Here is a 9,490-nt window from a genome sequence, read left to right on the forward strand (position 1 = left end):
TTTTCCATAGTGAACTTCATATTTTGGTGTTGAATATTTATATGGTTTAAAAACATTTCGCTATGCCATGGCTGTTTAAATAACACAAAAGTATCATCAACATATCTTCTATAATACACTGGCTTAAAAGTGTCTGGACAACTATTTAAAAAATTTTCTTCAAAAGATGACATAAAAATATTTGCAAACAAGGGTCCTAACGGAGAACCCATGGCAACTCCATCGACCTGCGAATAGAGTTGGCCATTAAAAACAAACATGGAGTCTTGCACAGCAAGCTCAAGAAAAGTCTTAAAATAATGTCTGTTAAAACCATGAAAAATAACTTGATCGTCATAAAAAATTTTATCTAAAATAATATTAATTGTTTCATTTAGTGGCACATTTGTAAAAAGAGATTCTACATCAAAACTTGTCATATGTAGATCACCATCTTGTAAAATTATTTGTTGCTGAAACTCACAGCCATTTTTTAGTGAGAACTGATTGCACGAGAAATCACTGAGCAAAGAGACAAGGTGTTTTGATATTGTATAAGACGGGTTGTTATAGGCTGCCATAATGGGTCTGATTGGAACTCCTTCCTTATGTATCTTTGGTAGTCCATATAAAATGCTAAAAGAAGAACCTGTCACAAAAAGTTTCTGATACGTTATTTCATTTAAAATACCTTCATTTTTTAGTTTTCTCAAAAATCTGTTAATTTTGTCTTCTTTTTTGTAAATGTCCAAAAAATTTGGTTCACCATGTAACTTAAATTTAGTTTGGTCTGCAAGAATGTTATTAACCTTATCAATATAGTCTGATTTATTGAGCAGTACAACACCTTTACCCTTATCTGGTTTACAAATAACCAAACTATCTCGTTTGCCTAGTTTTTGTAGGATACTCAAATCCTCTTTCCTGAAAAACGGTGTCCAAGACACTCTCAACTTAGTGTAAGTTTTATGTAAAAGGAAAGACAACTTATGTTGCAAACCACTGAGGTCATTGATCAAATTTAAACCCTTGAGTCGTTGAAAAAGCATTTCGAAAGGAAAGTAGAAGTCTGCATACTTAGGTCTGTAGGAGGGCAAATTGAAATCCAACCCAAATGATAACAAAAACTCTTCTCTTTTGGAGAGAACATAGTTAGATAAATTAAAAATACAACAGTTTCTCTTATTAAAATTAGGAGTAACAACACCTAGTGCTTTCAGTTTCTTTTGATGACGTAGTTGTACAGACGAGACATAATCATTTACAAAATCATTAAAAAGTTTCTGATAAATAAAACGGTCAATAAAAGATAAATCCTGAAAAAGTTGTTCTCGAAGGTGACAAATATTAGTACTTGTATTTTCAATAAGTTTCTGCTTCGTCTCAATCTCCTTCTTAAGTAGTTCGTCCAAGGCATTTCTGTAAAATTCGGTGTGATATAACGAGGTCTTGTAGAGCCTGAACCGAACAAACTTGGGGTGTACTCCATTTAAAAGACAATACTGTAGGAAATCCAAATCACACTTGGCTTTCTCTTCTTTCAAGGTCGATTTCTCCAGTTTTCTCGAGGTGGTCAGGGTCACTGGTGGATAGCGATGTTGGAGGAGTTGCGAAAAGTGCTGAAAACGGCGACATCTCAGCTTAAACGCGAAGAGAAAGACGAAAAGAAGTCGATGCAACATCAGGGACGTATCCAGGAATTACAGGTGAAGATATAATATTTGGTGTGCAGCAGGGTCCAAAAAACATCAGTTAAAAGGCCATAATTTATTTAGAGACGTTTCGAACATTGCAATGTTCATTATCAATCTGTAAAAGATAATATAAAATTCTTAAAATTTGTACAATAATTTAAAACAAAATGGTAAAAGAGTATTAAAACATTATTGATTTTATAAAGGAAAATCGTAAAAAAACTAAAACAGTAAAACAAAAGAGAACCAGTGCTCACCAGACCATCCATAGGAAAAGGTGAAGAACGAATGAGTAAAAATTGTTACCCACCTACGACTTCAGTTATGCTAAGAAAAGAGGAGAGGCAGAGATATTAGAGTTTAAAGAAGGAACAAGCCGTTTGATATATAATGACTCAAGGGTAGTTAGAAATTCGCTTTGTTTTGTCCCACCAATAATTTTAAAGTGTTTTTTGTTTACTTGTATTTTGCACATGGCGGCATGATTCCTTATATTCGAAAATTCTGGGTTACCAAGTCTCTGACCAGTTCTAAAGCTGTATCCCATATGGCTACAGTATCTCACCTGCAACAACCTTCGGCAAGATCCAACATAGATACCGGGACATCCCGGGCACTTGAATTTATAAATTATGTTGGACCTCATGAAGGTCTGCAGTTTGTCTTTGTAGCCAAAAAATATATTAATTTTGAGTGGATTGATTGGGATTAGTTTGATGTTGAGGCAGCCGAACTCTTTTTCTATTATTTTCTTAAGTTTGATGGAAAACTTGTTGTCAGATAAGTAAGGAATTGTAGCGAAAATATTTTTCTTTTTGACATTATACGATGGTATTGTAGTGGAGAAATGTCGTAAAAGGAGCTTGTTTATAACCTTATGAACCATACTTTCAGGGTAAGAGTTTTGCTTGAAAAAATTAACTAAAAATAAAATCTCCTTATGAAAGAGTGACCAACTTGAGGAATAACGCAGCGCCCTATAAACAAGTGTGTATATAGTATTTAGTTTAAAATTAAAAAAACAGGAACTATAAAAATTGTTGGCAAGGCCAGTGTATGTCTTTTTTCGATACACAGTTGTAATAAATTCACCATTGTCTCTGCTTACGTTAATGTCTAAAAAAGGTAGAGAGTTGTTGTTCTCTTTTTCCATAGTGAACTTCATATTTTGGTGTTGAATATTTATATGGTTTAAAAACATTTCGCTATGCCATGGCTGTTTAAATAACACAAAAGTATCATCAACATATCTTCTATAATACACTGGCTTAAAAGTGTCTGGACAACTATTTAAAAAATTTTCTTCAAAAGATGACATAAAAATATTTGCAAACAAGGGTCCTAACGGAGAACCCATGGCAACTCCATCGACCTGCGAATAGAGTTGGCCATTAAAAACAAACATGGAGTCTTGCACAGCAAGCTCAAGAAAAGTCTTAAAATAATGTCTGTTAAAACCATGAAAAATAACTTGATCGTCATAAAAAATTTTATCTAAAATAATATTAATTGTTTCATTTAGTGGCACATTTGTAAAAAGAGATTCTACATCAAAACTTGTCATATGTAGATCACCATCTTGTAAAATTATTTGTTGCTGAAACTCACAGCCATTTTTTAGTGAGAACTGATTGCACGAGAAATCACTGAGCAAAGAGACAAGGTGTTTTGATATTGTATAAGACGGGTTGTTATAGGCTGCCATAATGGGTCTGATTGGAACTCCTTCCTTATGTATCTTTGGTAGTCCATATAAAATGCTAAAAGAAGAACCTGTCACAAAAAGTTTCTGATACGTTATTTCATTTAAAATACCTTCATTTTTTAGTTTTCTCAAAAATCTGTTAATTTTGTCTTCTTTTTTGTAAATGTCCAAAAAATTTGGTTCACCATGTAACTTAAATTTAGTTTGGTCTGCAAGAATGTTATTAACCTTATCAATATAGTCTGATTTATTGAGCAGTACAACACCTTTACCCTTATCTGGTTTACAAATAACCAAACTATCTCGTTTGCCTAGTTTTTGTAGGATACTCAAATCCTCTTTCCTGAAAAACGGTGTCCAAGACACTCTCAACTTAGTGTAAGTTTTATGTAAAAGGAAAGACAACTTATGTTGCAAACCACTGAGGTCATGTTTGTTTTTAATGGCCAACTCTATTCGCAGGTCGATGGAGTTGCCATGGGTTCTCCGTTAGGACCCTTGTTTGCAAATATTTTTATGTCATCTTTTGAAGAAAATTTTTTAAATAGTTGTCCAGACACTTTTAAGCCAGTGTATTATAGAAGATATGTTGATGATACTTTTGTATTATTTAAACAGCCATGGCATAGCGAAATGTTTTTAAACCATATAAATATTCAACACCAAAATATGAAGTTCACTATGGAAAAAGAGAACAACAACTCTCTACCTTTTTTAGACATTAACGTAAGCAGAGACAATGGTGAATTTATTACAACTGTGTATCGAAAAAAGACATACACTGGCCTTGCCAACAATTTTTATAGTTCCTGTTTTTTTAATTTTAAACTAAATACTATATACACACTTGTTTATAGGGCGCTGCGTTATTCCTCAAGTTGGTCACTCTTTCATAAGGAGATTTTATTTTTAGTTAATTTTTTCAAGCAAAACTCTTACCCTGAAAGTATGGTTCATAAGGTTATAAACAAGCTCCTTTTACGACATTTCTCCACTACAATACCATCGTATAATGTCAAAAAGAAAAATATTTTCGCTACAATTCCTTACTTATCTGACAACAAGTTTTCCATCAAACTTAAGAAAATAATAGAAAAAGAGTTCGGCTGCCTCAACATCAAACTAATCCCAATCAATCCACTCAAAATTAATATATTTTTTGGCTACAAAGACAAACTGCAGACCTTCATGAGGTCCAACATAATTTATAAATTCAAGTGCCCGGGATGTCCCGGTATCTATGTTGGATCTTGCCGAAGGTTGTTGCAGGTGAGATACTGTAGCCATATGGGATACAGCTTTAGAACTGGTCAGAGACTTGGTAACCCAGAATTTTCGAATATAAGGAATCATGCCGCCATGTGCAAAATACAAGTAAACAAAAAACACTTTAAAATTATTGGTGGGACAAAACAAAGCGAATTTCTAACTACCCTTGAGTCATTATATATCAAACGGCTTGTTCCTTCTTTAAACTCTAATATCTCTGCCTCTCCTCTTTTCTTAGCATAACTGAAGTCGTAGGTGGGTAACAATTTTTACTCATTCGTTCTTCACCTTTTCCTATGGATGGTCTGGTGAGCACTGGTTCTCTTTTGTTTTACTGTTTTAGTTTTTTTACGATTTTCCTTTATAAAATCAATAATGTTTTAATACTCTTTTACCATTTTGTTTTAAATTATTGTACAAATTTTAAGAATTTTATATTATCTTTTACAGATTGATAATGAACATTGCAATGTTCGAAACGTCTCTAAATAAATTATGGCCTTTTAACTGATGTTTTTTGGACCCTGCTGCACACCAAATATTATATCTTCACCTGTAATTCCTGGATACGTCCCTGATGTTGCATCGACTTCTTTTCGTCTTTCTCTTCGCGTTTAAGCTGAGATGTCGCCGTTTTCAGCACTTTTCGCAACTCCTCCAACATCGCTATCCACCAGTGACCCTGACCACCTCGAGAAAACTGGAGAAATCGACCTTGAAAGAAGAGAAAGCCAAGTGTGATTTGGATTTCCTACAGTATTGTCTTTTAAATGGAGTACACCCCAAGTTTGTTCGGTTCAGGCTCTACAAGACCTCGTTATATCACACCGAATTTTACAGAAATGCCTTGGACGAACTACTTAAGAAGGAGATTGAGACGAAGCAGAAACTTATTGAAAATACAAGTACTAATATTTGTCACCTTCGAGAACAACTTTTTCAGGATTTATCTTTTATTGACCGTTTTATTTATCAGAAACTTTTTAATGATTTTGTAAATGATTATGTCTCGTCTGTACAACTACGTCATCAAAAGAAACTGAAAGCACTAGGTGTTGTTACTCCTAATTTTAATAAGAGAAACTGTTGTATTTTTAATTTATCTAACTATGTTCTCTCCAAAAGAGAAGAGTTTTTGTTATCATTTGGGTTGGATTTCAATTTGCCCTCCTACAGACCTAAGTATGCAGACTTCTACTTTCCTTTCGAAATGCTTTTTCAACGACTCAAGGGTTTAAATTTGATCAATGACCTCAGTGGTTTGCAACATAAGTTGTCTTTCCTTTTACATAAAACTTACACTAAGTTGAGAGTGTCTTGGACACCGTTTTTTCAGGAAAGAGGATTTGAGTATCCTACAAAAACTAGGCAAACGAGATAGTTTGGTTATTTGTAAACCAGATAAGGGTAAAGGTGTTGTACTGCTCAATAAATCAGACTATATTGATAAGGTTAATAACATTCTTGCAGACCAAACTAAATTTAAGTTACATGGTGAACCAAATTTTTTGGACATTTACAAAAAAGAAGACAAAATTAACAGATTTTTGAGAAAACTAAAAAATGAAGGTATTTTAAATGAAATAACGTATCAGAAACTTTTTGTGACAGGTTCTTCTTTTAGCATTTTATATGGACTACCAAAGATACATAAGGAAGGAGTTCCAATCAGACCCATTATGGCAGCCCTATAACAACCCGTCTTATACAATATCAAAACACCTTGTCTCTTTGCTCAGTGATTTCTCGTGCAATCAGTTCTCACTAAAAAATGGCTGTGAGTTTCAGCAACAAATAATTTTACAAGATGGTGATCTACATATGACAAGTTTTGATGTAGAATCTCTTTTTACAAATGTGCCACTAAATGAAACAATTAATATTATTTTAGATAAAATTTTTTATGACGATCAAGTTATTTTTCATGGTTTTAACAGACATTATTTTAAGACTTTTCTTGAGCTTGCTGTGCAAGACTCCATGTTTGTTTTTAATGGCCAACTCTATTCGCAGGTCGATGGAGTTGCCATGGGTTCTCCGTTAGGACCCTTGTTTGCAAATATTTTTATGTCATCTTTTGAAGAAAATTTTTTAATAGTTGTCCAGACACTTTTAAGCCAGTGTATTATAGAAGATATGTTGATGATACTTTTGTGTTATTTAAACAGCCATGGCATAGCGAAATGTTTTTTAAACCATATAAATATTCAACACCAAAATATGAAGTTCACTATGGAAAAAGAGAACAACAACTCTCTACCTTTTTTAGACATTAACGTAAGCAGAGACAATGGTGAATTTATTACAAGCTGTGTATCGAAAAAAGACATACACTGGCCTTGCCAACAATTTTTATAGTTCCTGTTTTTTTAATTTTAAACTAAATACTATATACACACTTGTTTATAGGGGCGCTGCGTTATTCCTCAAGTTGGTCACTCTTTCATAAGGAGATTTTATTTTAGTTAATTTTTTCAAGCAAAACTCTTACCCTGAAAGTATGGTTCATAAAGGTTATAAACAAGCTCCTTTTACGACATTTCTCCACTACAATACCATCGTATAATGTCAAAAAGAAAAATATTTTCGCTACAATTCCTTACTTATCTGACAACAAGTTTTCCATCAAACTTAAGAAAATAATAGAAAAAGAGTTCGGCTGCCTCAACATCAAACTAATCCCAATCAATCCACTCAAAATTAATATATTTTTTGGCTACAAAGACAAACTGCAGACCTTCATGAGGTCCAACATAATTTATAAATTCAAGTGCCCGGGATGTCCCGGTATCTATGTTGGATCTTGCCGAAGGTTGTTGCAGGTGAGATACTGTAGCCATATGGGATACAGCTTTAGAACTGGTCAGAGACCTTGGTAACCCAGAATTTTCGAATATAAGGAATCATGCCGCCATGTGCAAAATACAAGTAAACAAAAAAAACACTTTAAAATTATTGGTGGGACAAAACAAAGCGAATTTCTAACTACCCTTGAGTCATTATATATCAAACGGCTTGTTCCTTCTTTAAACTCTAATATCTCTGCCTCTCCTCTTTTCTTAGCATAACTGAAGTCGTAGGTGGGTAACAATTTTTACTCATTCGTTCTTCACCTTTTCCTATGGATGGTCTGGTGAGCACTGGTTCTCTTTTGTTTTTACTGTTTTTAGTTTTTTTACGATTTTCCTTTATAAAATCAATAATGTTTTAATACTCTTTTACCATTTTGTTTTAAATTATTGTACAAATTTAAGAATTTTATATTATCTTTTACAGATTGATAATGAACATTGCAATGTTCGAAACGTCTCTAAATAAATTATGGCCTTTTAACTGATGTTTTTTGGACCCTGCTGCACACCAAATATTATATCTTCACCTGTAATTCTATATATATATATATATATATATTTATCTATCTATCTATCTATATATATATATATATATTATATATATAAATATATATATATATATATATATATATATATATATATATATATATATATATATATATATATGCTGAATAAACTCAATAAAGAGGAGAGAGAGAGAGAGAGAGAGAGAGAGAGAGAGAGAGAGAGACAGAGAGAGAGAGAGAGAGAGAGAGAGAGAGAGAGAGAGAGAGAGAGAGAGAGAGAGAGAGAGAGAGAGAGAGATTTTCTCTTTTTTCCTCCATTTGTTTTCAATTTATAACAACACATTTATGATATCAAAATTTTATGATTATGTTCTGGAAAAATCACTATATTGGTCCTTTCAACACATCTCCTTCTATGAACTCGTTCCATTGAAGAAGGAAATATGTGAGAGCATGACTTAACGTCTGTAATCTTGAGGAAGTACAGCTTTTGTATTCCCAACAAAGACTAAATTTATGTGTCAAGGTTATTGGTATTGGTACATCACGTTTCAGGAAAGGGGACTTTGCAGCTTTCCCACAAAATCACTGCTCATAAAAGTCCATATGTCTGGTGTAATATACATCGAAAACAAATATTATACTGTAAATATATATGTATATATATATATATATATATATATATATATATATATATATTTATATATATATATATATATTGATATATATATATATATATATATATATATATATATATATATATATATATATATGCATGCATACACATATACCCAAGGGGTTAACTACTGCAATGTAATTGTTCAGTAGACACTTTCCTCTTGGTAAGGATAGGAGAGACTTTTTAGCTATGGTATGAAGCTCTTCTAGAGGACACTCGAAATCAAACCATTGTTCTCTAGTCTTGGTTGGGTAGTGCTACAGCCTCAGTACCATGGTCTTCCGTTGTCTTGGGTTGGAGTTCCCTTCCTTGAGGGTACACTCGGCCACACTATTCTATCTTATTTCTCTTCTGCTTTTTTTTTCAAGTTTTTTTTTTTATAATTTATGTAGGAAATATGTATTCTAATATTGTTACAGTTCTTAAAAAATTGCATTTTCCTTATTTCCTTTCCTCACTGGGCTATTTTTCCTGTTGGAGCCCCTTGGGCTTATAGTATCATGCTTTTCCAACTAGGGTTGTAGCTTAGCAAGTAATATATATATATATATATATATATATATATATATATATATATATATATATATATATATATATATATGCCAAACGTTGGAGGAAGGAAAATTATTAGATGGAAAAGCAAAAAGTCAGTGTTTTATCACAATTATTTGTTATGATAAACAAATCAATGTTTCCTTGCAAAGAATAAAAAAAATAGTGTTTTTATCACAACTATTTGTTATGATAAACAAAACGTTATCTGAGAAAAATGTTTTGTGATGCACTGGGTTCACATTTCAATTTTA

At 32.6% G+C, this 9,490-nt stretch overlaps 1 protein-coding gene across 1 annotated transcript in view; it reads left to right on the forward strand.

Annotated features, from left to right (window-relative positions):
- Nucleotides 1-9,490, forward strand: part of LOC137633137 (piggyBac transposable element-derived protein 4-like) — a 64,555-nt gene that overhangs the window by 48,556 nt on the left and 6,509 nt on the right. The gene's annotated exons all lie outside the window — the stretch shown is intronic.

The sequence above is a fragment of the Palaemon carinicauda genome, chromosome 3 (assembly GCF_036898095.1).
Source record: "Palaemon carinicauda isolate YSFRI2023 chromosome 3, ASM3689809v2, whole genome shotgun sequence".
In the NCBI taxonomy this organism is placed as follows: Eukaryota; Metazoa; Arthropoda; class Malacostraca; order Decapoda; family Palaemonidae; genus Palaemon; species Palaemon carinicauda.